The sequence below is a fragment of the Stegodyphus dumicola genome, chromosome 4 (assembly GCF_044657685.1).
Source record: "Stegodyphus dumicola isolate Sdum_Otavi_A_Nest chromosome 4, ASM4465768v1".
In the NCBI taxonomy this organism is placed as follows: domain Eukaryota; kingdom Metazoa; phylum Arthropoda; class Arachnida; order Araneae; family Eresidae; genus Stegodyphus; species Stegodyphus dumicola.
In genome coordinates, this window is record NC_140771.1 from 197,130,350 (window position 1) to 197,157,767 (window position 27,418).

The 27,418-nt window shown below is 31.1% G+C and overlaps 1 protein-coding gene across 4 annotated transcripts in view; it reads left to right on the forward strand.

The window, feature by feature from the left end:
- LOC118190303 (nucleoside diphosphate kinase 5-like) overlaps positions 1–27,418 on the forward strand; it is a 599,363-nt gene that overhangs the window by 457,348 nt on the left and 114,597 nt on the right. The window contains exon 1 of one of the 4 annotated variants that reach the window (XR_015040850.1): positions 21,376–21,852. The exons of the other annotated variants lie outside the window; for them this stretch is intronic. The gene's annotated coding sequence lies outside the window, so the exon portion shown is untranslated. Of the gene's footprint in view, positions 1–21,375; positions 21,853–27,418 lie in introns of those variants that run through there. 4 annotated transcript variants of the gene reach the window in all.

A 27,418-nucleotide genomic window follows, 5' to 3' on the forward strand; every position in this document is an offset into this window, starting at 1 on the left:
ATTGGGTAAGTATTTAACATTCTGTTTCTTCTAGAAAACGGTGTTCAACGGGTTTTTTTGTGCGTTTGATATCGTTTATAGTTTCTTTTATTCCAGAACTTCTGCATTTTTATTGAAAAAAATTAGAATATTTTTCCGTGTATAGTACAGAAGTATAGTCTTCTATCCAGAATTTTTTATGATAACTCGTTTTGAGCTTAAAAAATTTTTCACTGCAGCAGACAGCAGTTCATCCCTCATTGTAAAAACTTTTGCTAATTCATTTTTGTATCCTTCATTTACTTCAGCTAATTCCTGAACCAGAATCGTTCAAAAATGTACGTAGGATCTCAGCAGTATATTATGGCTTTCTTCATTGTTTAAAAATAGGATAAGTTTACCACAGCTTGAATTTCTACGATTATTTTCGCAAATTTTCCTGTTGTTTCCTCTTCCCCTTTCTTTTGTTTTCTGATTCCTGTTTTAATTGTTTATATTAGGCGAATTTTAGTTTTCCTTTCAAGAATTTTTATTTCAGGAGCTTGGTCGTCTACTTTTGAAACCACTGTTCTAAAATTCTGTATTGACATTTTAAGTAAGGTGTGCAGATGTCAGAACATTTGTATGGTTATTTGTAAATGCACTTAATCGTGTACATTCTGGTTATTCTGTAAATGCATTTATTCTATTGTATTCTTGTTTTCCTTAAATGCACTTATTTGGGTACTATTTATTACCTTTTGTTTGTCCTGGATTTATTATTGTTTTGAAATTTGAATATATAATTCAAAATTACCATTTAGATTCTAAGTCCCGTCTTTGGTTTAGCAACGCCAATGTTTGGAAAACATTTTTCAGTATTTGGGTCAAAAGTATAAAATTATTCCTTATTAAATGGTTGCATAAACCACAATTATCATGAAGCGTAATTTATTTTTAGTATAAATAAAAATTAACTCTCAGCAGTATACGTAACCAAATTATTTTGAAATTATTTAGAAAATTCACAGTCCCTTTTGAAATGTTAAACCTTAAATCAGTTTATATTTAATAATAAAATAAATAAATCTTTAATTCATTTATGCTTGCAAGTTCAATGGAAACTTTTTTAACTTGAAAAAATTAATGGTAACCTTCTCAAAGTTATCATTAAATAAAGGAAAAGTAAGAATATAACCCTTCTTGCTTCTGAGCTTTTCTCATTTTCCCTTTTTTTTTTTTGTTTTTTTCTTTTTTTTTTTTTACATTTTGAAACAACCATTTAGCTTAAAAACATCTGATACATCCAGCCCTTTCTCTAAATGTATTGTGAACTAGCGCTTAACTACATTGTTACAATTATCGTTGCCACGCACACCTATCGTTCGTCTGCGATTCAAAAAGATCAGAATCAGCCCTAGAGACTCCCTGACGTAAAAGAACCAAATATTTAGTTTGAAATTTATCCTGTGTTCGTCCGATAATATTTATCAATATCGGCTGGGAATGTGCCATCAAAAATTGCGACAGGTGTTTTCAATCGGCTGAAGTGTCTGAATTATATCTGTCGCGATAGTGTGCTCAACTACAGTTTCTCCTTCGCCAGACGATTTTTTTTTTTTCCCCCTCTTTCTCTTTTTCTTTTCACTTTTTCTTTTTGCTTGTTTTTTGAAATACTTCTGCGTCTTGTTTTTCCTCCTTTTTATTATTTTTAACCCAGACGGACCAATGGCCTTGATTGATACAATGCGGTGATGATATAGCTCTTTTTTGTTACTGCTGTCTTTTTTTATCTCTAAATGGAAAGATGCGCGCTCTGACTCACGGCGATACTTGATGCGCATGTAGAAACAGAAGGTCTGGGGAAGAAGATCGTTTTTCATCTGAAGACATATTAAGTTCGCCTAATACGTAATGTACAAAACTGTGGTTAAGTTCTGAAGTAATTTTTGTATAATACTTTGGCCACATGTTGGCATTATTAATCGGATTCCAGAAGTCTGGCTTATTTTCCAGCATGGAAATTTACATGGCATTTTCCTGATTATATTCGTTACACTAGAATTATTTAAAGTAGGGAAAGCTGTAGAAATGCCGTTTATTTTGTGCAAAAACTTTATGCATTTTGACTATTTCCTGTCAGTATTGTTTGTAATTTATAGGTTTTTCTGTGAAACCATGATCATGCTGAAGCTGAAATCGCGTAATTTTAAATGCCCAGGTGCGATTCATAATCATATAAATCCATCGTGAAACATTGTTTTCACTGCCTTTAACTTTTATGTAACCGTAATAGCTAGGATAGTAATTCTATTGCGAAGGATCTTCATTAATGTTAAAAAATGGCCTCCTGTATGAGGAGTAAAGCAAATAACCGCTGTGTAACTAAATAAGCATAATATTGTAAAACTTTTAATTAATACTTACTTGCATTGTGACTCTTCAAATTCTGGCATCAATGCCATTACTTGATATCTAGAATCTCCATTTAAGTGGGCGCCATAATGTGCATCAAGGAAGAGCATTTCGCTGCGACAATTCCCATAGGCATCCGTGTGCCTTTGAAAATAAATAATCAAAACATCTTCATACATAGAGAATAAATTTTTTCATCATTCCCGGTGTAGTTTTCTAGATCTTTGAACAGTAAATATTGTGATACTGACATAGTTGTTAACTGTTTGATTTGACAGTAATTGAAAAACCTCGCAATTTTCATTTTGTCGAAGTAAATACCCTGGCAAAACTTGCCTTTTGTTACTGTCCCAGCCTGTTTACCTCCTGACAACTTCTATATTTTCAACTTTCTACGTAACTTAAGATGTGAAACGCCGATGCATTTTCCCCCAATATCTTTTAGCTGAAATGTAAATTGCATTCTTTACGGCATATCATTTTTATTTGCAGTATATCATTCCATTCATCTTTGGGGCTATCCAGTGGCCAGAGGATTAGAGAGTTGATTCGATAGTTGAATTTAATCCCTTTTCTGAGCCACTTTTTAAAATAAAAATAACAGCTTGCAGCATTCAGTTAAAATCAAGCAACAGCAGCCCCACTAGTGACTGAGTGGTAAAGACTGCTGAATACTTCTAGTTCGACTCGGGTTCGAATCCATGCGAACGAGATGGCTGCATGGATGGTTTTGTGGTTTTTCCCACTGGAAGGCGGATAGCTTTCGTGTGCTTTGTCGTATTCAAATAACCTAATCTAACCCCAGTAACAGCAAGGAAAAAAGGTTAGAAAAGAAAATGAAATAAGCTCGGAAAAAAACCAAAAAATAATATTTTTTAGCGTTGGTAATGTTAATTTTATTCTTATTTAGTTTGCGTTTCCACTTTCGATTGTGAGATCAGAATTTTTCTAGGCTTTGAGAAAAAAAGGGGGCGTCAGGATTAACAGAACATTCTGCTGACGTCATTATTTTATGTTAGAGGTCAGTTTAGCTGTCATAATCTTGGTATGCACCATCTCAGGTTTAAATGATCTTTGTTCGTAACCTTAATTTATCGAACACTCAGGTTGAGCATTATGTTTTAAAATATGAAATACCTTAGAAAATGGTGCAAAAGTACATAGTGACCCTATTAAAAGCAGCCAGAGTTAATTTTAATGTACTTACGTTTCAAGATAGCATGATTGTACTTTCGAATGGGGTGGATTTGTGACTTGAAACATTAGGATACCAACATCATCCTTGAGAAATAGTGGCTGTCGGTTGAGAAGAACTCCCAAATTAATCCTGTTTCATAATATGATTATCCGACTGTGCCACTAGCTTATGCTGCAAAAATGAAAGAATATTATGAAGATATGAAATTTTTGTTTGTTGCTGTAAAATTATTCATAGCAACTCAGAGCAAATGTGAAAATGGTAACTCCACTGCTTGGACTGTAATTTGAGTATCCAACAGTCTGTTGTATTTAGTGTAAATGGGAAGCAAGAACAAAGCAAAACTTTATATCTGAGAAAACTGAGGATAAAAAAGACATATTGACCTTAAAAATTAAACAAACGGTATTTTTTGGTGCAGGCCAGTTTTTATCAAACTAGGCTTAGTGCAGAATTTTTCAAGCAAGGATTTTCCTGTTTGAAAACAAAATTGCTGAACACTGAAGTCATAGTAATACGGTTAAGGAATACTTTTGTTGAATTTCAAATTAGATATTAACGAGTAATGCTGAATCGAGGGTAACTTGTTTAACGCGAAAACTGATGGGGTTGGAAAGTCCTTTAAAAATGTTAATGAACTCCTTAGCTAAGCAATAGATAGAAACTTAAGGGTACTTAACTGGCGAACTTCTAGAAACCTTCGAAGCGCTGAATGTAACTTTTATTTAAGTTTCATACCTAGAGTCCAAACTTGATTCCCCACCCCCCAGAAACAGGATTCATATTTAATGAGCATGACTAAAGTTGAAAGTTGCGATGTGTTATATACATACACACATGTATATATGTGCAGAACAGTGATATCTAAATGAAGGCAATTTCATTATTAAACATTGTATAAATTTTCCTAATAAGGTGTCCACCCAGTGGATCCCCTCCCCACTGTGGCGTTGAGGGAAATTAGACGGCTGACTATCTTGCAAAGAAGGAATCTTTTGTTCTTCAGAAACCCCTTGTGAAATCGCTGTTCCATTCAGCTAAATTGGAAATATCTAGGATTTCCAGTGCTTTCTTCATGATACAGCTTTGCACCTTTCGAATGGTAGACCTTGAAATGTACTCTTTTCTAGACCACAACTTCTTCCTGACTCACCTCGTGTGGCTGCAGTGTCAACTTTTTTTGGAATGTTAATTAGACACGATTGCCTTCCGTGCTCATCTTTCTTGTTTTAACAGTGTGAAATCTCCTACGTTTTCTCTTTATATGATTGGACAAGATATGATTGCTTTACATTTGGACGAGTTTCCTGCACTATCCGTTTTCTCTTGTAGTGTGGCGAGATATTGGAGAGCCCATTGTCTAATGGCCTAGTGGCCAAACGACAGGCATTTTATAAATAAAAGTAAAAATTATTAAATATACAGATGTACCGGCAATTTCTTACGTGATATGGGCATATTTGATTTAAGTTTAGGTTTTTAAATTATTATATATAATATGTAATAATGTTTTATGCAAAGAGGGTGTTAATCATCGTTCATGACCCCTTTCTTTAATTTGCTTCGAAAGACGGGATTATTTTGGGTTATGTGTATTACATTTCCTAAACATTCCTTTTAGGTAAATAAGAATTTAGTTGTTAATTTCAGGTAGTAGATATTTAATTTCTATTATTTGAAGTTTATATGTTTAATTTTTATGTGCCAGAAATGAATGATTCTAATGTGAGAGCTGTGAATATGGAAGTGAACTTAGCGTTTGTGAAAATTTTCTAAGCAAAACATAAAGCTCTTCGGATGATTTGTGTTATTTTTTGCTGAGGTTAGGTGATGATTTAGGTTCTAAGATTTTTGGAGCAGTTTTTGGTCGTGAAATTATAAGTAGAAAATGTCGGAAACCCATGATACCAAATGAAAATCGGATTTTTTTTTTCATTTTAGTCATGCTATATAGCATTATGGAAGAAAAAAAACTAGGATTCGTTGTGCCTTGTTTTGAAGTATGTTATGCAAAATTGAAAGATTTGCATTAAAAAATTTCAGGATTTATAATGAGTGCGAAAATCCTTCTATGTAAAATTTCTTTACTTCTCATACTCGTGTGTGTAGAAAAAAAGGCAACATTAAAGGGGTAAATTTAATTTTTCTATTTCTTTCTGGTTATTTTACTTTCGACCAGTGATTTTTCACATGTATTTAGTTAAAAAAAGTTATGAAATTTTCTTTCAATTTTTGGAATAAAATTATCCATTTTTTAATTTTTTTTTTTTTTTTTTTTTTTTTTTTCTTTTTAAAATTTATTGATCTGAGGAAAGAGATGAGATAGGCCTTTTTTTTAATGATTACTGAAAAATGACTATATTGTTTTAAAAGCTCTGAAGGAAAATAATTGCTTTAAAAAGAAAATTTTTATATCCATGCCTCACTAGCATTGTAGGTTAATCATTAACAAAATAATAAAAACAAAATACTGTGCATTAAATAGTTATTACAGTGTTGAAGTTAACTTAGAATTATAATACTATATGAATTCAGAACAATTACAAAATAATTCACGTTAGTGCAATATACTATCTACGATAATGCTGTAAGTTAATGAGATTCAAATGCTTTTTATTAATTTGCAATGCATTTTAAAATTGAATTGTAATGTTATTAGAATTACCTTTTTATTAGAACAGATTCATGCAAGAACAAGACAGTAAGCCAGTTATACATTAACACAATTTTAATAAATTAATAAGTTAATATAAATAATATTATAAATTAATTAGATTAAAATTAGCCTACGAAGGATGATTATCAACATCAACAATTTCCGTAATGCTTCAAAACACTAAACATACTGAGCTGAGCCCATGAACTTTATTAATGAACTTTGTACTGAGATCTGAGCCCATGAACTTTATTAATGAACTTTGTACTGAGATCTGAGCTCAGGTCTTATCCGTTACAAATATCCTCACATAGCAATAATCAGACTACCAATATATTAGCAAAATCAAATACCATATATTTATCTCCTTGCATAAAAAGGCAAAAATTCCAGTACAACGATCTCCAAAATATCAACTCGATTGTATTTGCGTAATCCGATATTGTAATGAGTATACTCAAGAGTTTGTGTTATATTATGAAACTTTAACAACTAGGATATATAACTCCAGTATTATTTAGGAGAAAAAGCATACAGTCAAATCTAGTTTTTCATACTCTAGTTGGTTAGTGTATTGGAGCAATACCTGTTTGATTCTGTAGTGAAGTACCTGGTACCCCATATTCTTTTACCTGTTTACCTACGAAGGCTAAATTTTATAGGAATTTCAATGTTTGCTGTCTTCAGTAAACTGTACGATGCTGTCTTCAATAAGCTGTAGTCAATATAACATAGAATGACGAAACATTGCAGTGATAGGAATCTTGCTGTATTTTTGGTAATAATACTAATAGCTTTCTGTGTTATGCATATCATCGGTATTTATGCATATCATCGTTATTTATGCATTTCATCAGTATTTGTGCATATCATCGGTATTTATGTATATCATTGGTATTTATGCATATCATCGTTATATTATTGACACGCAATGCAATTCGCTGTAGAAGGAGTACAATTATCCGTTAAATTTACCCATTACTATGCTTTTTGCAAACACTATAACTTGGCATCTCGAGTTATTGTACGGTAACAATACTTAACTGTATACTGCACAACAGTAGTACTAATGTACGTGCATAACTGTTCTACGTAACTTTTATTCTTTTTTGAAATATATTAAGTACTACATGGTATTTAAATTTTCTTTCAAGAATTACTATTTTTTAAAATTAATTACAATTTTTTTTAGTTAAAGTCAGTATTGTAATTTGATGTATTTAAATGTCATTTTACGTGTCATCAAGCGAACCTTTTTAAAATTTGAAATAAAATTTCTTACGTTTAGAAAATAATGCAAGAAATAATATTTTTAAAATTCTTAGAAATAAACAACATTTTCTATGGAGGTTACGCTCAGTGATGCTTGAAATTCAGCAAAGTCTAATGTTGTTTTTCACATCAGACTTAATAATTTGGTATTTTCATTAGTGTGAAACTTTCTTTTAGTAAGAAGTTTGAGAAATGTATCTTTAAAATTAATATCAGTTGAGCTTCCCAAAGAAATATATTATTATAGTTATGTAGTATTTTTGGTCATTTTTGTAGTTAATTAGTTTCAAACAAACAATTTGTTTTTAATATTATAGGTGTAGTGTTAAGAATTTAGGCCAGATAGTCCGATACTGGATGGTTAAAAAAGTTGTCTAACATTTTAGTTACGAGGCATGGTTGTACATTGTTAATCTTATGCCATCTCCTATAATATGTGTTTTTTACATAAGTTATTTTAATTCCGTCTTTTAGATTGAATACCAAATGTATGGGGTATGGTTTTAATTATAAGTAAAAATAAATTTAAGTGCTACTTTTAATATTGATAGGAATTGTAAAAATAACTGCTGATTCTGTTGAGATGGAAAATTTGATCATTGATTGAATGACACTATTGACGCTTTCTTTAAAACATTTCAAATGGACGTTAAATGTATCATTTCGTAAACGAATTTTTCTTATATATGTACATTTATGAATATATGCATTTAAGTTTTATTTATTTCAAGGCTATACGTTTTCCTTGTATATATTTCGTATTTAAACTTTAGTTACAATTTAAATCTGAATGAAAATGTTATAATTACATACAGAATTAAAAACAATTCCTTTTATTTGTTTTATAACTCATAAATCATACGCATCTGGATATAGTCATTATAATGTAAATTTAAGTACTTTTTTGCAACTTTATTGGAAGTAATTTTATTTTCACTGCAGATATGCATCTGGTAGAAAGTGTGCATTTAGGCCATTACATCTCAGTGTGGGAAAACATTCGAAACGTGCTTTGTAATCTTTTATCGAATTTCTTTCTTTATCTGTGGTGATTTTCAGCGTCTTCATCCTGTTTCATAAATTTAAGCGGAAGCAATATTTATTTATGGAAAGGATAAACTTTTATATAGTAGTTCTTTTCCTGATTGTTGTAAAAGAATTATGTGGCATGTTAGAAATGAGGACACTGTCTAGACATCCATACTTATTAGAATTTGAGTACACAATCATGTGAGACAGACAAGACACGGCTGCTGTGCATTAATGGGCTATCTAAATATCTTGTTAGTTACCAAACAAAAGAATTTACATCAGTATTCGTCTAGCTTTTCATGTTTTCCATGGAGTTGTAACAATATTTTCTTTTGGGGGGGGCTGAGGAGGTAGTTCTAAAAACTCTTCCATAAACTTCTAATTTTATTTGTTTCTTGTTTAGTAAAATGGCCATGAGATTAATTTCTATTCGAAGACTTCTACAACTCTTGAATTTTTGCTTTTCAAATTGAAATGAAAGCATTCAAAATGAAGTAAATTGATTCCTTGACTCCCAAGTTATGCATACTTGGAACAATTCATTATTTTTTGTCTATCTATTTTTTGAAGCCATAAACTTCCATGCTGTATTATACTTCATTTTGAGCTTTGATCAGTAATTAATAATTTTGCGATCAGTTATTAATAATTATTTCGTTTCAGCTTTGATCATTATTAATAATGTTGGGAAATATTAAAGTAACATGGTTGCTTAATTCAATGGTTTACCTACCACTTGCCGTTAGAAATTATCCGTAATTATCTATTAAAAAACTCCTATTTCTAACTGTAAGTAAAATTATAGTTAGAAATTATACCATTATTATTTATTTACAGAAGCCACGTTGTAGCGGAGCCGCGTTATTTGTAGCCACGCGGCAATGAAGAATAAAGCTAATAATTCCTCTCATGTTAGATAAAGTCCGTCGTAGTGTAGCACGCTACAGAATAACATGCGAATATTTTACGGCACGAATGCTAGACTGTAAGGCACAGTATGAATTTTTCTTCAATAAAGCTTTGTAGTCTTTTAAAATGGAGAAAAACTAAGAGGGGCGATTACTATAAATGTAATTTAGTGCTGGACCCAGCCATTATGAGAGAAAAATTCTCCATAGCTTTTTCGGCGTGTTTACACTTTGGAACACCGATATCTAGCTCACACGTGTACTTAAGTTTAGTTATAATTGTGGCATTTGTAAATCTGATAAGTTATATTACATCACTAATTTTTACGAGTAATTATTTTTAATTTAATTATTTTTTATTTAGATGTTAAATGCTTTAAGGTTAAAGGTTCAAATTCTGAGTGAGTTTTTAATAGCGCATTCATTTCCTCTACATGCAGTAGAAGATCAATGCAAAAATGATGCAGTTACCCTTTTTGAGAACAGTCTGTTTCTCAAGAATGTTGAGAAATTCAGAAGTCGCAACTCCAGATTTGTAAAGAAATCGTATCATTTAATTATTATCTAAAATGAATATATGTTAGAGCGAAAAACGTTTGAATCCTTTCATCAAACTGTTTTTTAACTATTTTCCTGTGTTTCGTGGTCTGAAATGACAATAATATTCTCAACATAGCAAATGTAACTGACTTAAATTATATTTCTGTGAAATAGTCTTATACTTTAATAGTTTCACTCAAAAGATATTTAAACTAAAAGTGAATTTATTTTTTTATATATATTGTTTAGAGTATGTATTGCATAAGATATATATTTATACATTTTAAAATTTGATCTTCCCTTTCTGAAAGAAACTAGAAAAAGAGGAGCCTTAAAGAAGTCTTGTTGATTTTATTGCTGTCTTCTAGTGTTATAAAGATACGACCAAATTTACGTAGTATTAAATTATTTATGAATTCAATAATCGACTCTATTAATAGAAATAAAGATTAAGATATTTTCGTCCGTCGTGGTTTTCGTGAAGTTTGGGTACAGCCACTACATGCACCTGCAGAAAATAGGCTCTGCGTGTAGCTCTCAATATTTTATTACATATTTTGTTTTCAATTATATTGAGTTTAGAAATTTTGATGGTTCTAATCTTCAAATTGAAGCCAGGTAAATAAGAATGTCACTGCGAAACATACGTCAATCTGTAAGTGACATTTTTAATCAGATAAGTTATCGCCGTTTTCCGAACAAGAATTTTTCAATGCAAAGAGTGTGTTATTTCTGTACAGCTGAATTCTACGTTTAAAATATAGCGTTTTTTTTCCTCTCTTTTTCCCGTACCCCCCCTCCCTAACGCAGCTCTAAAATTCTGTGTGTATTTGAAATCAAGTCTAAGTCTTTAAAATCATTACTGTACTAACTAATCAATTTGATCACTGTCTCTACATAATATATATAGATAAATGAATAAGTTTTAACCACTGATATATACATAGATATATGCAGGGTTATTCAAAAAGAAAGAGCAGATTTCAAACATTTATTTCTTCCAAACTACAAAAAAAAATAGAAACATGATTCTAACGTTAATGGATAGAGAAAAGTTTACAATTATGGTATGCATTCAATGTATGCATTCAATAACTGCAGTTTGTTTGGCTTCATGTGCAGACGATATTTTAGAACTCGCCATACCGTTGGTTGAGGAATTTTAAGTTCTTTGCTTGCTCGCGATGTGGATTTCTTTGGGCTCCTTTCGTTAAGTGTACGAATACGCTCGACATTCTCGTTCGATGTGCATGGACGTCCCGTGCTTTTCCCTTTGCAGGTGCAATCATCTACGAATTTTCGATGTCTCTCGTAAATTTGCTTATGACGCGGTGGTTATTTATTAAATTGACGGCGAAATGCTCGCTGAACTGCAACAATGAACTCTAGTTTTGCCAATTGTAGAACACAAACAGACTTCTGCTGTGGTGACACCGCCATTTCACTACAGACTACCAACCGACAAATAATACCAGAACAAACAACAGCGCTAATGCGCCAATGCGGCCATGATTGGAACTTTTACCTGTACTAAATTATACACTTTTTTCTATCCATTAACGTTAGAATCATGTTTCTATCTTTTGTAGTTTGGAAGAAATACATGTTTGCAATCTGCTGTTTCTTTTTGAATAACTTTGTATAAATGAACAGGTCTTAACCACTTATATGTATAGATATATATAAATGAAAAGGTCTTAACTATGCAGATATGTAAATGACCAATATTAATTATTTATCTATCTATATGCTATAATAGATGATAAATGCATTATATGAGGTTAGGTTAAGTTAGGTTGTTTAATTACGGCAAAGCCTCGAGGGCTATGTGCCTAAGGGGAGGGATGCCTACGTGGAGGACTTTCTAAGGGAAACTGGCTCGTATACACGTTACACATGGGGAAAACCACGAAAACGCCCATGCAGCCAGCCCGTTCGAGAGATTCGAACCTCGGACCGAATTACCATTGTTCAGCGACTTTACCGCTCGGCCGTTGGTGGGCCTTGCGTTATATGATTACCATTTATATAAATAATGGTCATTTACATTACCTATCCATTAACATGTACACCTATGTACTTACATATTGATATAAGGAAGATATCAGAACCAATGCGTTTGAATCGGAAGGATTTAAAATTGAAAAGCAGATTTGGTGCAAAGTTAAAACATTTAAAAAATTAAATTTTACTTTCTTCATAAACGTCTTTCCATATTGGTTGCTATTTTATTTTGAGTGTGGGGATATGCTTGTACTCATGAATTTGCTAAGAAACTTGCTCATGAATTTGCTAAAAATATTGTAAAATATGGCATGTCCATATTTCTTAGACATATTAATTTGTGAGACTGTATTCTTTCATTTAAGGTTCGATTTGATTTTAAGAGAAAATAATTAGGAGCTTCTTCTGGTTCACAAATAAGGTGCTGTACAGACTTGGAAGGCCTACATCCAAATTCCATATGTTGCCTAGTATCTTTAAAGTGGTGTTCGAATTAAAATAGAACCTATAATTCACCCTCCGTCGTTGAACTTGGCCTAAATAAATCTCCCCTTTTCCCAAACAGAAGGAATATTGTGAATGGATAGGGCCTATGACATTCAATCTGATACTAGGTGAAACTGGCTGCAATAGCGTCTCTTCGGGAAAGCATGAGGGCCCAGTTGAAATCCAGGTTTTTATAAACTATTAAAATTAAATTGCGATGGTGGTTCTTATACCTTAAGGCTTCAAATCATAGATAAATTTGATACTACCTAGACCACATCTAAGTTCTTAAACTTAGAAGATTCTTTAAAAATGTTCTTCATAATGCTTGGTAATCTAAAATTATTCGTAATATAAATTTTCCTAATGGCAACTAGAAAAACGGGCATTTGTAGACCTCCAAAGCGTAAAAATTAAGTTAGGCTTTCTTAATCGAGCTGTGATCGTAGGTGGACATATTTTTATCTGTGTTCGCATTGTTTTACGGCGTGTTAAAATTGTAAATTTCCGCGTTATTAGTGTACTTCAGTATTATTAGTGTCTTACGGTTTGAGCAGCACAAATGAATAGGAATAATTCAAAAGCACAGTAAGCGTATGTATAGAAACAAATCTTATTAACGAATGGCATATTGTAAATTCTATGAAATTAAATTAATGGACTAGAAAAATTAAATTTCGTGCTGAATTATAATTAATTGTATATAATCACTGAATTTTTAGGTCAAAGAAATTTACTTGCAACAATATCGTAAACAAATTAATATTTCATAAAATTCTGTGACTTTTTGGTCAAAAATGTTATTATAATATTTGTTGTAAAGGTTTTGGTTTCTTAGCTGATAGTCATAAAATTTATTGGTGCATCGTAACTTGAGGAAGTTGTACATTGAAGTTACTGATTTATGGATCAAAATGTTGACCAACACAGACTGATGTTTAAAATCATATAATGCAAATTAATCAAACGTAATCTGATATGTATCTTACATAAATTAAGCAGTGATGTATGGACTAAAGTACTGACTACCACAGACTTATGTTTAGTTTAAAATCATATATTGCAAATTAATTAGACTTAGTCTGATATGTAACTTGCTGAAACTAATCATATAATTCAGATTAATCAGATTTAATCTGATCTGACGAGAAGCGGTACTTTTAGCTTGGTATGGCTGTCGACTGACCGACAGAAATTAAGCAACTGATTTTTGGTTTAAAATACTGACTACCGCAGACTGATGTTTAGTTTAAAATCATATAATGCAAATTAGTTAGACTTCGTCTGATAAGTAATTTACTGAAACTACGTATCTGATTTATGGATCAAAATATTGACCAACACAGAGTGATATTTACTTTGAAATAAAGTAATGCAAATTAATCAGGCTTAGTCTGGGAGATGTGACTTACAAAAACTTAAGTAACTGATTTATGGATTAAAATATTGACTAACACAGACTTTAGTTTTGTCATGCAAAGGAAATTGATCAGACTTGTCTGCTGTGTAACTTACTGAAACTAAATAACTGGTTTACGGAACAGAATACTGACGAGCAAAAACTGATGTTTATAATGTAAACTAACCAGAATTACTGTGATGTGTAATAAACACAGATTGAGTAGTTGATTTATGGATCGAAATACAGATTTAAACTGATTTTATAACCGATTTATGGCTTTCTTTCTTTCTTATGAGTAAAATGCTAACGATATGTGATCATAAAAAAATTAAATAACTCTGTGTATCCTATTAATAATGCTAGTTCTTAATTTTTTAGAAGTTTTTAGATACATTGTTTAAATTGTGTGCAAAAAAAAAAAAAAAAAAAAAAATAGAGCACTATTTTGCTGCATAAGATAAATATTTTTGTAGTTCTTCTAAAGTTTTACTTCGGGGAAGACGTTAGAATTTAAGTAAGCTTTCGAATGAGTTTATGATAAATGCATTTCGTTTAAGAATCATATGTTTGAATGTCTTTGCAAATATTGCTTAAGCGAGTATAAGCATGTAATAATTGAAATAGCATTAGGCTGAAACTGTTTAATGCATCAAGTTAGATGGTGGTGCAAAAAAGAAGAGAGTAATAAAAATATGTACCCCTTTTCAATAAGTTTTTAGTATATTCTCGTGCATATAACTGTATTGAATGCCGTGTTCATCTGTAAAAATTAACCTATGTTCAACTTGGTTACAAAGTGCTTGTTGTCTAATTCTTCAAAGTAAAGCTTTCAAATTTAAATTTAGCAGTACTCCTTGTGTATCATGACTCTCCTCTTCCCTAGTCTTTTCTTATTGTGGAAAGTTGTTCAGAAAATCGAATTTTATGTCATAGCTTGAAATATTGTCTCTTGTGGTATTATACGTCCAACAGATTAGATGTGAAATATGTATCCGTTTTAAATTTATTAAACCAATAAGCATTTATCATTAAAACATTTGCAAGGAGTAAATTGTATCTTTTGTTGCTATGGTCTGTCTCAACAAATTGCGAAAAAACATGGATAGAAAAAAATAGATAGGTTTTGTTGTTAGTCAAGCGACATATGTAATTATAATTTACCTGGATACCAAATTACAATAGTGATAGCCTAATTTGTATTGTGTAGATATTCGTCAGTTTTAGATCAAAGACAGTCGAGGATCTAGTCAACTGTCTTTCGAGAGGACTTCGGAACCATCGGTATTTATGTACCCTGCGACACTTAATCATGAAGTTGTCCAGCGTCATGCTTATCAAGTATTTCAAGCCTTGCTACTTCTGTGTGGGAAACGCCTCCGCTAAACACCGAGCTGACTCTGCGGCATTCGTACCGTTGCATTTATGTATAACTTGATGTTTTCAGTTTCAAATTCGTACGTAGTATGTGAGCCTTTTTTATAATTTAGGGGTAAAGAAGAATTCTTTTAATTTTAGAAAAGTACTTGATTTAATTTTGTGTCAAGCAGTCAAACCTTTTGGTCATCAATGTAACAAGGATCGTAGAGAATCTTTTAAAGGAATTTAAAAATTAAGATCCTAGTTATGGACAGATATCGAATAATGCAAATGCAAGAATCCTGCCGTTTCGACCCTAAATTTAAAAGAACTGTTTCTAAAGGTTTGGTTTAGTTTATTTAATTATGGGAAAGCTTACTAGGGCTATCTGCCTAAGGGAAGGGGTGCCTTCGTGGAGGACTTTCTGAGGGAAACTGGCTCGTATACACGTTACACATGGGGAAAACCACGAAAACGCCCATGCAGCCAGCCCGTTTGCGGGATTCGAACCTCGGACCGAACTACCAGTGTTCAGTGACTTTACCGCTCGGCCGCTGGTGGGCCTGTTTCTAAAGGATTTTCTCCCTCATCTCTGTTATTCATAAAAGTCTTAATGCTGGTATCCGGAAACAACCGCGAATATAAATGCAATGTGAAGGCTTCATTTTATTAATGTAACTTAATTTGACCATTTTTTTGTGTAAATAAAAACATTGTTCAGAAACCAGTGTGATTCTAGAATTACTCGTATAATGAATAAATTCACTTTTAATAATATAAGTTTAGCTCTCTCCCAAATAAAGTTTATCGGCTTGAAATCCATTTTGTCAATTAATATCTCTGTATTCTGTGTTACGTTTCTTATATTTTGCCTTATTGACTTGTAATTTACAAATTCAGCTTAACTGGCACTAGTCATAGAATATATTACATTGGAATTCCTTAATGAATATTGTTTTATGGGTAATCGATCTTTGGGCATTAAATTGTTACACTAGTTAAGTGACACTTTTGTTGAAATTTTATATTCATGGTAAAATCGACTGAATATTTTTGATAAATTTTGTGTCAGTGCTTATCGATTAATACCAAGCAGCGAAAATAATAATCTAATATTAATTATTATATCAGTGATGACATGCCTAATGACGAATAGCTATGCTGTAAATAAATTTTAAAAAATTAATATTCGGTGTTATTCATGTAGAAAATGAGTTACATTGAGTATTTTTTACATTGAGTATTTTTTACATTGAGTATTTTTTTTTTTTTCTACAAGTGCAACCGTTTACGTTTTGAAATATAAACTGTACAATGTCAAGTGAAGATACAGGATTTAAAAATTAGCCCCCCACCAAAAAAAAAGTGAACTTTAGATTGCTGTTAGTTTTAAGAAAGTTCTGTAATAATTTCGAGAAGCTATCTGACTCGAGTTTGTCTTTGCATGCTCTCGAATTGACATCTGTCTAAATTTGATATTTGGCTTAATTTTTAGCTTAAAAAGATATTGGGGAAATTGTAAATATTCAGATGATTAATTGGTTATTTTCTTAATGTGAAACAATTTAGCATCCCATGCAGTTTGGCAAATGCTCCTCAGAAACCGTTAATGTATTTTTTAAGGTAGGAAATTTAAGGAATATTTTGGGAAAAAGTGTGCGAATGAAGGAAGAATTAGTTTTAAGTCTTCGATTTCGCTTGCCTAAATTTTAATTAATGGTCTAAAGGCAATTTTATTGTTATAATGTCTTCGGTTAAAATATTTTGAAATGTAAAATCATTTGGGAAGTGTTTGTACTTACATTGTAGTATATTACTTATCGCATGCCACAGGTATGTGGGCATATTAACCTTATTAAATGCAGATTATGCAATCAAGGGAAATAATTTTAAAAATAAAAATAAAAATATATATTTCTTAAAAGTTAAATTATTGTTTCGTAATTACAACTTCTTTAAAATGTAGTTAATTCATTAAATTAAATAATTATTGTTAGTAAATTAGATTGTTAAAATATTAATCGATCTGAAATTTTGGTAAAATAAATCCGGGAATTTTATCTTAACACTTTCTTGGTATTAATCAGGTTTCTTGGTATTAATGTCAGAATTGTTTGTGTCTATCGTAAGCGAGTTCAACTCTGTTAAACTACATGTATAAATCAGGATAAATTTACTTGCCGATTTGCTGGCACTGAATGCATCAGCGTTGGAGTTTCTTTCATAATAGATTTCATATATTGAAATTTGTAACCGGGCTAGTTCGATAGTTACAATATCGTTGCGTATTAATATTTTTCATAACTTATTAATATAAATTAACGCATTTTCGACTAAAATGAGAAAATTATGCACTTTGACTGAACTAGCAGCAGTCAGTCCATCATAGAGAAATATTCTAGAACAGCTGTAGTACGTAAGAGAAATATAGGTGGTACGCAAAGAAACAAAGTATCTTTAGCTCTGCATTCAAAAATCTCGGAAAGAAAAAGAAAAATTAAAAAAAGAATAATAGATGCTTCGAAAAAGCTCTGAAACTTAACGTACTTTCTATATTAATTATTCGAACTGATGAACTAAAATGAGAAGTACCAAATAAATATTGGCAAAATTCATCTTTTAAATCACCCCCTCCCCTCCTTGAAGAAGAAGGGTCCATGTTTCTGTACTTGCAAATGCCCTTTATTTAAAAAAAAAAAAAAAAAAAAAAAAAAACCAGAATTAAATTAAAGGTATTTTTTTTTTTTTTTTTTTTGTTGTTGTTGTTGTTGTTTAAATTTGAAATCAAAAGTATTTCTATCAAAGTGAATTATGGATATGAAGTATTTTTATTTTCTAGTAGTTATTCAGTTTAGTTCTATTCAGGCTGTACTGTGCAGTTAAGCAGTTGATAAGATAATGGGCATTATTGTGGTGATATATTCGATAACTTAATCTCTGTACAAAAATAGCTCTTCTCGTATGCTCACTGAAAAATCATCTGTAGCGATCGACCCCTATGTGACCTTCAAAGAAATCAAATGTTAACTACTTTCCCATGTTCTTCAGTTTTTAAACTGACCACCTGGTACTTGAATCGGTGCTACTATTGCTTAAAGTAGGTCAGTTAGAATAGTTTCAGTGTAGCTGTATTACACTGTAAAGTATTGTGAATTTTGCATCTTAAAATAATAGGGAGGGGAAGGGGGATTTAGAATATTTTTGCGATTTGACCTGGTTATATATTTAAAAAAAATCGTCCCTTGTCACTCCCTTTTTGCAAACCCAGATGTTGCCCTTCCGGGATCCAGCTCCTCTCCCCATCCCCCAATCATTCACGTGTTCTGGGAAAGATAGGACCTTTTCCTAGTTGTCCCCTAATTTTAATCCCCCACCTTCAACCCCCTCGTTCTTCACGCTACTGATACATATATGAAGAGTAAAAACTAAATAATCGAAAAGAACTGCACGTTGTTCGATATTCACTAGCAGGGTGCTTTTTTTATACATAGAGAGGGGCTGATCGTGTTGAAAAGTAGGTCATTCCTACTGAATTTTAACCCTTTCTGTTGACAAGGGTAGAAAGGGGAAACGGTGTTTTTCAAGGGTGAAAAGGGTGCGATGCTATGCGTTCTTCCCCTTCCTTCGACTGGGGGGGGGGATAATTTTCCCATAACCCTGCTCTACCCCTATATCGGAATGATTTCTGAAGCATTTTTATGTCAAGGACGGGGTACGAGAAAGGGTTTTGTGAAGCAATTTCCAACCAAGCCGCTGCTTTTTGTGTATCATCTCTTGCTGCTTATGGGCAGTGAGTGTGTGTACGTGCATATACGTCAAAAACTTGTGGTTCATTTTTTAATACAGTTTGAGTAGCCACCTGTCTTCAACATGCAACAGCTGTGTTACTCATTTGGATCTCCTGTCCTAGATCTCACACTTTTGTAACATTGGCACTTTCTCCTTTTTTTTTTTTTTTAAAATCAATGCCATTTTAATAGAAAAGTGACTTTTAAGAGCAATTTAAAACTAGATCCTTTAAAAAAAAAAAAAAAAAAAAAAAAAAAACAGAGGCTCCTTTAATTTTACGAAAGCTTTGCCTTTATCGTGATGTATTGATGTTAGTTGCTGGAGTTTCTTCCCCCCCCCTGTTACTTTACGTTAGGCTACAAAGACAGTTTATTCAAGTACTTGGTGATAAGCAAGTGTGTTTATATACAACTTATAAGTTTATATATAAGTTTTCAGTGTGTTTATATTCAACTTATTCTTTTAGTTACAACTTATAAGTTTATATATAAGTTTTCAGTGTGTTTATATTCAACTTATTCTTTTAGTTTTCTTTTAAATTCTAAATATGCTTAACAAATAGCGATTTAGATGCATTAAACGTTTTATCCATTTATATTGGGGAAGGGGGATATAGCTAACTGATATAATTCGTAACATATGTAATGGCTGTGCTTTATAATGTATTCAAATGGTAATTTTTATGGATATAATAGTTAATAAAAGGTACGTATTTTAGCATATTTGCATACAGCTTTTATTTAAAATCAATTAAAAAAATGGTAATAACAATCTGAAAAATATAAAAATAATTCATTATTTTAGTTATGGTGCAAAGGCTTTATAGGAAGCAGTCATTCATATTCCCAACTTTTAATTCAAATTTTAAAATAGCATATGCTTTTGTGTATAAAAAATATAATAGAAGAGCTCAGGTGTTTTAAACTGGGAGGGGGGAGCTTGTGCTTTTCTGTCAAAAATTAAATTTTACCCTGTAAAAAATAAATTTCATTGTTGATTTCAATGAAAAATTTTTATAGTTATGTATTTTAACAAAATGAAAAGTGGTAATTAATTTTATGTATTTTATACGTAAGATTTCCTCGTAGATTAAGTTTAGAGAAATTTTATAGTGTGTGCACTTTATTTATTTATGCTAGAAATACGTAAATAAATCTGTATTAATAAATGCATTAAAATTTTTGCTATAGACTCAAGTATGTGTATTATGATTGCAAATGAATCTCAATGTGTAGAAGAAACAGAAATTTAATTCAATAATATTATTATTTTAAAAAGAAATGTTCACATAATAGAGTGACAAACATAGTAATGTTTTGCTTAATTTGATGTAAAATGTATTTAAAATAATTTTACCGTAAGTAAGGAAGAAACATGCTTATAAATATTTTTTACGTTATAAAATTTTAGAAATATTTTTTATGTGGTGTAGTATTTTTTTCCTTGCATATTTTTTACTTGTCCATCTTGTTGCCAAAAAGCAAACTTGATATACTGATTATAGTTTAAATATAAAAATGTGTAAATTTAATGTCGGAAAAACGCTTTTCTTATATATATTTTTTAAATTTATTAGTGTGACGAATATTAAATCAATGAATAAATAAAAAATTCATGATGTAAAATGAATATTTTTGAGTGAATCACAAAAAATTTTTTAAATATTATTTTAATTACGTACTGAGATTTAAATTTTGAAAAAAATAATATAAAAATATAATTTGAACTTGATTTTTAAAATTGATTTGAGGTGTTAAAATTATTTCTGAGTTGTTACAATATTTTCAGGATAATGTAATGCTGTTTTTCTACTTTGGTTAAAATATATATATGTGTGTGTGTGTAATTAATATGCATACTCTTCACATATAAAAAATGTATGCAATGTGATTTAAAAAAGTGTGAAAGGAAAAAATTATCAAAATATTTCTTCTCCACGTTTTTCACTTCTGAAAAAAATAAGGGCTTAAATCTCGTAACACTTGACATCCCCTTTTTTTCAACGATATTCTGACAAAAACTTTCCGACCTTCCGCCTGGTGGCCTACTTTGGGCCTCTTTGGATTCCCCTTCGGCAGCCATTAAGGGGGCAAAAAGGCGGGGTTATCCCCTTGTACAGTTCTCCGCCCCACCCGTTGTCCAATGACTGCCGCAGCCTTGTTTACCGGCGACCGAATAGTGAAGTACTTCATAACATCTGCATTGCTCTCTTGGTGTACGCCTACCCCTTAAGCCGCGCCCCTAACTGTCAATCAAAGCTACCTTACGGTGGTGTGAGCTCTTCGTCGTCTCTCTTATTGGTTTATTCGAACAATCTGTGTAGAAAAAAAAAAGACGAAGGGCGCATGCGGACGGTAATTGGCTACTCCCTTCAACGGACATGCTGGTCTTCGCTTGCCTAGCAGCGCCACGGCCTGCTGGAGCTTGTATGTACCGTTTTGCCATTGAGAGTTCAGTTTTTAGGGTTAAGAAGGTTTTGAACTCCACTGCTCTGGAATTTCCATTTCGACGCCGGCTCAGCCATTATTCTGGCGTCAGTGCTGTTGTGCGCCACATATACTGGTATACTACTCTTGGACTACCATTGCTTTATACAATCAGATTTCATGGAGCGGTGTTGTGTGTTTCATATTGTGTGTTTGCGAATACGGATGCTAAGCCTATTCCCCTCATCGTCTCATCTCTGTAGGGAGTCGACTGCTTGCTGTGTTGCATGTTAGCAACGGACAAATTACTGAAGCACTCGTTTGGCCGCACGTTGCACAATCGCTGTGTGTTAAATTAGTATGATAAGTCTGTGATGTGATTTTGTGGTAACAAATTTGAATACGTTAAGGTGAGTAAGCAGCATTTAGACAATATTCCTACGCTTCAACAATTAGCATTTTTCATAGTTGTGTTATTTATTTTTATGATCTTTTATTGTTTTTTTTTAGCTAATTTTATTGTATTAGTGTTGCGTATTTATTATTAATTTTTAAACGAATATATTATATAAAAATATGTAACTTGAATAGTAATTTTGGGAAAAAGGGGAAAAATAAATTAATGCTTGAATGTACTGTCAAATAGCAATAATTTTTAGTGAAAAATAATATATCAAGCGGGAGGGGGATTTTTTTTTCTGTGAATATAAATAAATCATTGAATAATGGATTGAAATGTAGTTATTTACAATATAAATATGCTTTTAGTAATAAAGGATGGAATATTAGTTTTTGTTAATATTGAAAAGATTTTGTGGATGAAAGTAATTAAAAACAACCCTTCTGAACTAATTATTGTCAATGTAACCAAGTGTACTGCCTTTGAAAATAATGGCAAAATAAGTGTAATAGTAGTAAAATGCCAAGAAGTATATGCTATTTAATCTATTTATTGTTTGAAAAATTGTTAGGAAATGATTGAGGTGCAGGTGAGCTCAAGTCATTTTTTGTAGAATTTTATTTTCAAAAATATATAAAAATAAATAACTCTGAAGTAATATAAACAGTAATATAATTGATCTAAAAAGTATTGAATTAATTTTACAGCTCTTTTAATTGCCGGGCTTATAAATGATCTGTTAAATGCTTTAAGCTAGAGTAAAATTTATTCCCCCCCTCAAAAAAGTCTAAAAGCTTTCAGATTTTACATTTTGCCCAAAGGAGCGTTTTTTTAACACTGTGTATTACCTTTATTTATTAAACATCATGTTCATCACATGTAAACCATAAAATTCAATTCAATAACAATATCGCAAAATAATTTTAAAATGAGCCTATGTTTAGAATTTCCGATACACAGTCTCGCATGGTGGCAATAAAATTCCTCCCCCCTCGTAGAGTGTTGCCATTGAGTATTGTTGCTTTTAAATCATTGAGTTTGTTAATTAAAAATTTTTTAAAGTGTTACAAAATTTGAAATCGATAATAAAACAAATTCCAAATTCGGGCTTCCAGATGCCCATATTCGGTGAGGGATTACATTATTCAAAATTTGATGGCTCTAGGTACCATTGTTTTACCACAATGTGAGAAACATACGTACATTTATGCACTTTCTTCATTATTTAATTTCTTTAAATATAACACAGGGTGATAATATTTGGTGGCAAAAATTTGAAAAGTGAAACGCACATTTAAAGTTTTCGACACAAAATGCCAAAACAGAATGAATAGCCCTTCTGCGCTTAATGCCCTTTGGGCTAAGAATCCCTCTTATTTAAGAAATTAACATAATTGTGAAGTGGAGAAATTCAGTAATGTTAAATATTCTGGCAATGAATCGATGCCCAGCTCTTGTTCTGTGTTTTCTGCAGAGGAACTTTAAAAGTTGAAATAAGCGAAAGCTTTAAGAGGCTTTTTTTATTTTTGTAACATATTTTGTCAGATTTAAAAAATTGTGCTTTAAGATAAACATTAAGAATTGATGTCAATTTTATTAGTATTTCATGAAGTTTTTTTTAATATGCATTCTGTTGCTATTTTGGTTATTTAGAGTTAAAAATGTGTATTCTTCAAAAAGAGATGTGTCTATAAACATAAAACTTCTTGTAAAATCAAATAAATTATGAATTTTTTATGTGTGAGCATGAACTAACTGAAAAACTAATCATATTTTTAGTGAATTGCCTAATTACTGCATTTCTGGTTTGAGCTGGAAACATACAGAATATCAGATGAGCAATAGAAACATAATTCCAGTATAAAAAATAGCTAAAAACTATCTGTAATCAATGTAAAAATAATATATATATATAATCAATAAATAAACAAATGTATAAGTGGAAAGAAAGTAATGTTTATTCCGATAGCTGTGCATTGCTAAACAATCTTCAAGTATGCATATTTCTTGATGATGAGATAATTTTGTAGGCATATATGAGCATTTATACCCCTAAGAAAGGGAAGCTAGTGTCTCTAAAACTCAATTGAGAATTTTTGAATCATTCATCTCAAAATTTTGAATTTTCTCACGTAGAAATTGCTTAATATATTTCCAGTTTATATATATATACAGTTGATAAAAGTAGCTATTATATTATCTTTAATAATATATGCATTAAGAATGAAGTCCCAATATACTTTTCTAATTAGGGCATACATTAAATCTATCAATATGCTTATTGACTTTTTCTGTTTTTTTCTGTTGAAGCACAGATATAACATAAAATTTAAATAATGTAAATTTATTTATGTTCTGGTTTATTTAATAATGGCAAAGCACTCGAGGGCCATCTGCTTAAGGTAAAGGATGCCTTCATGACAGCCTTTCTAAGGGAAACTCACAAAAACGCTAATGCAGCCAGCCCATTTGCCAAAATTTGAACCCTGATCCAAACTGCCAGTGTTCAGTAAATTTCCCACTAGGCCACTGGTGGGATGAATTTATTTATGGAAGGAATTTAAATGCTTATATTGTTTTAACCTGTAGTGGGGAGAGTAATATAAAGTCAAAAGTCGTTAATCCGGACTCGTCGGGACTTTGGCGATTCCAGATTATCGATTTTTCTGGATTATAGATCATCAGTTTAAATCTCGTAAGATGGCATGCAGAAATTCTAAAATTAAAAATATGAAACCGTAATTTGTGAAATAAAGAACAATTATGATCTAAAGGGTATCAAAATTTACAAAAAAAAAAAAAAAAAAAAAAAAAAAAAACTTAATATTTATTTGTTTACTTTATTAAACATTTCTTTCAATGTAAGTTGTTTAAGTTGCTTCATTTTATGTGATAATACTTTCTCTTTAATTCTATAAACAGACATAATTTCTTGTTCAGTTACAAAGTTCCGCTGTTCAAGTTCCGTAATTGCTGTGCCGAGAATGCCGACTAACTTGTCAATCGAAATTTTTTCGTTTTCACTAACCTCTCTGTCACCTTCATGTCTTTATCCATTTTTTGCAGCAATTCCACTTTTTGTTTGATGGACATCGAAACATACTTTCGTTTCATAGATCCTTTGGGAGCTCCAGCATCGGAAATTCTATTTGACATAATCGAAAGTTCAAGTTTACTTTCATAAAATTGCTCTTACAGTCTGAAAAAAGTAATAAGTCGGATCCAATTCAAAGATTAAGGAACAACGCAAACTTCAACATTAACTGAAATAGATAAATAGATAATTTTAGCTTATACTGTCCGTTATACATTAAACGTGCACGCGAAAACATATTCTGCACTTGCGCACACGCATATGCGCAGTCGTAAAGGTCTTACGCGCACACATAAACGCCTATGCTCATGTGTCAACGCGGCGCATGCGCAGAAAGTTTTTAGCTTTGAGGTCCAGATTATAGATCATTCCGCATTATGGGTGTCCGAATTAACAACATTTGACTGTATAAGTTTTAATGATAAAAGATCCTGATGAGTTTAAAAACTATGCATAAAAATCTCTGTAATTTTGAAACTATGTTAAATATTTGATAACTACACTGAAGTGTTTTGATTTCATATTTGGTTATAAAACAGTAAAAGTAACTTTCCTTCTCCAGCATTTGGTAATAAATTGATATTAAATTAGTCATATTTTTTTACCCAACAAGTATTTTTTAATTCGCACTCTAAGCAGTTCTACTTTAGGAATGTGCTCATGAAGAGCTGTATTTTAAATAACGTTAGCAAGATGTGTATTACCATTTATTTTAATTTTGATTTTTGTAATCTTCCATTTATTACCATAGTATTTAGATCATTAAAGGAAGCAACATAAATAAATAAATAATGAGAATATATACCAAGAGGCGAAAAAATCTTATAGTCAAATAAAATGTTCATGATGCTGAGAAGTTTCATGTAGCTAGGCTAACTGAATACGGCAGAGTTCGCAAGGGTCATCGGCCTGAGGTGAGGGATGCCTTCTTGAAGTACTTTCAAAGGCAAACTGGCTCATATTGAGGTTACACGCTTTGTTCTCCTGGCGTTGAGCCCGGTTGAACTCTCATCATTCTGTGTTTTAAACACTTTGCCACTGGTGGGATGAGTTAATATAAAATACAGGTGTATTGAAAACTATTAAAATTATTACTAGTAGTTATAGATGGTTTTAGTTCTGTAGAGCAGGCTCTTTTATCGAAAACATGATAGCCATTACATTCAATATCACTACTTAATTATGCTTTCAGAAATTAGAAGTCATTTTTTAAAGATGGTCATGTTAGGAAAATACTCTCTATGTGAAATTTCATTGATTGAAAAAAGAATATTGGGCATATTTCAAATAAAACTTTACATTTAGTAGCTTCACATGAGAAGACAAATAATACAGTAAACTTTTATTTCCTTAATTGTTGTACTGTTAATTAGCATAGCCCTTCTATACTTTGTATTTTCTTTAATCAAAAGTGTTATTATTGTTAACAAACACATTAATTGTTAGCAAAAATTTATTTTACTGTTGAATTTTATTGAGGTAGCTTAAATAGATGTTGCTAATAACTAAATACGAGAGGATATATTGTGCAAGAAGATATCCTTTTGGAGAGAAATTATCTGTTATTTTCTTTGTAGCTGAGAAAAATGTAAACTCTGAAGTGCGCTTATTCTGTTGAGAATCAAATTTAGAACAAAATTAAAATTGAATGATTTTGTTCAGTAGGCTACTAATGATTTAGTTATCATTATTTTCAAAATTATATGTTCATTTTATAAACATTATATCATTATTGCATCATTGTCATATTTATCTTACCATAGTTTAAAGTATCTTATATTATAATTATTTTAAAATAAATAATTATTTTTAAATTTAGTGCTTTTTATGCATATAAATATTATAAATTAATTTAATATGTTAAAACAATAACTAATTTAGAATGTACAAATAATAATTTTTATGCCTATAAATATGATAAATTAACCTAAAATATGCACAAATAATAATACCAACGACTGTCAGTTATTGATATGTATGTATGATATTGTGATTGTGTAGTACTGACAGTTATTGATATGAGGAGTTTTTTTGCCTTCCAAATTATATAACAGTAATAATGCTGAAATTAAAATTTAAGGTTTATTAGTTTTATTGAAAGTATTTAGCATTAAAGCTATTATTATTTTCAAATATGTTTATGTACTGCAGAGTATGTGTAATAAGATATAAAATGTAAAAATAAATTTTCCTGTAAATATTTTATGCATTTGTTGCACTTCAAATAACATAATATACAATACAAAGTCCATAATCCGGACTTCAAAGCTACAAACTTTCTGCGCATATGTGTTTAATGTATAACGGACGATATAAGCTAGGCTAAAATTATCTAATTATCTATTTCAGTTAATGTTGCAGATTCCGTTGTTCCTTAATCTTCTAATTGGATCTGGCTTATTATTTTTTGCATACTGTTAGAGCAATTTTATAAAATGTAAGCTTGAACTTTCGATTATGTCAAAAAGAGTTTCCGATTCTT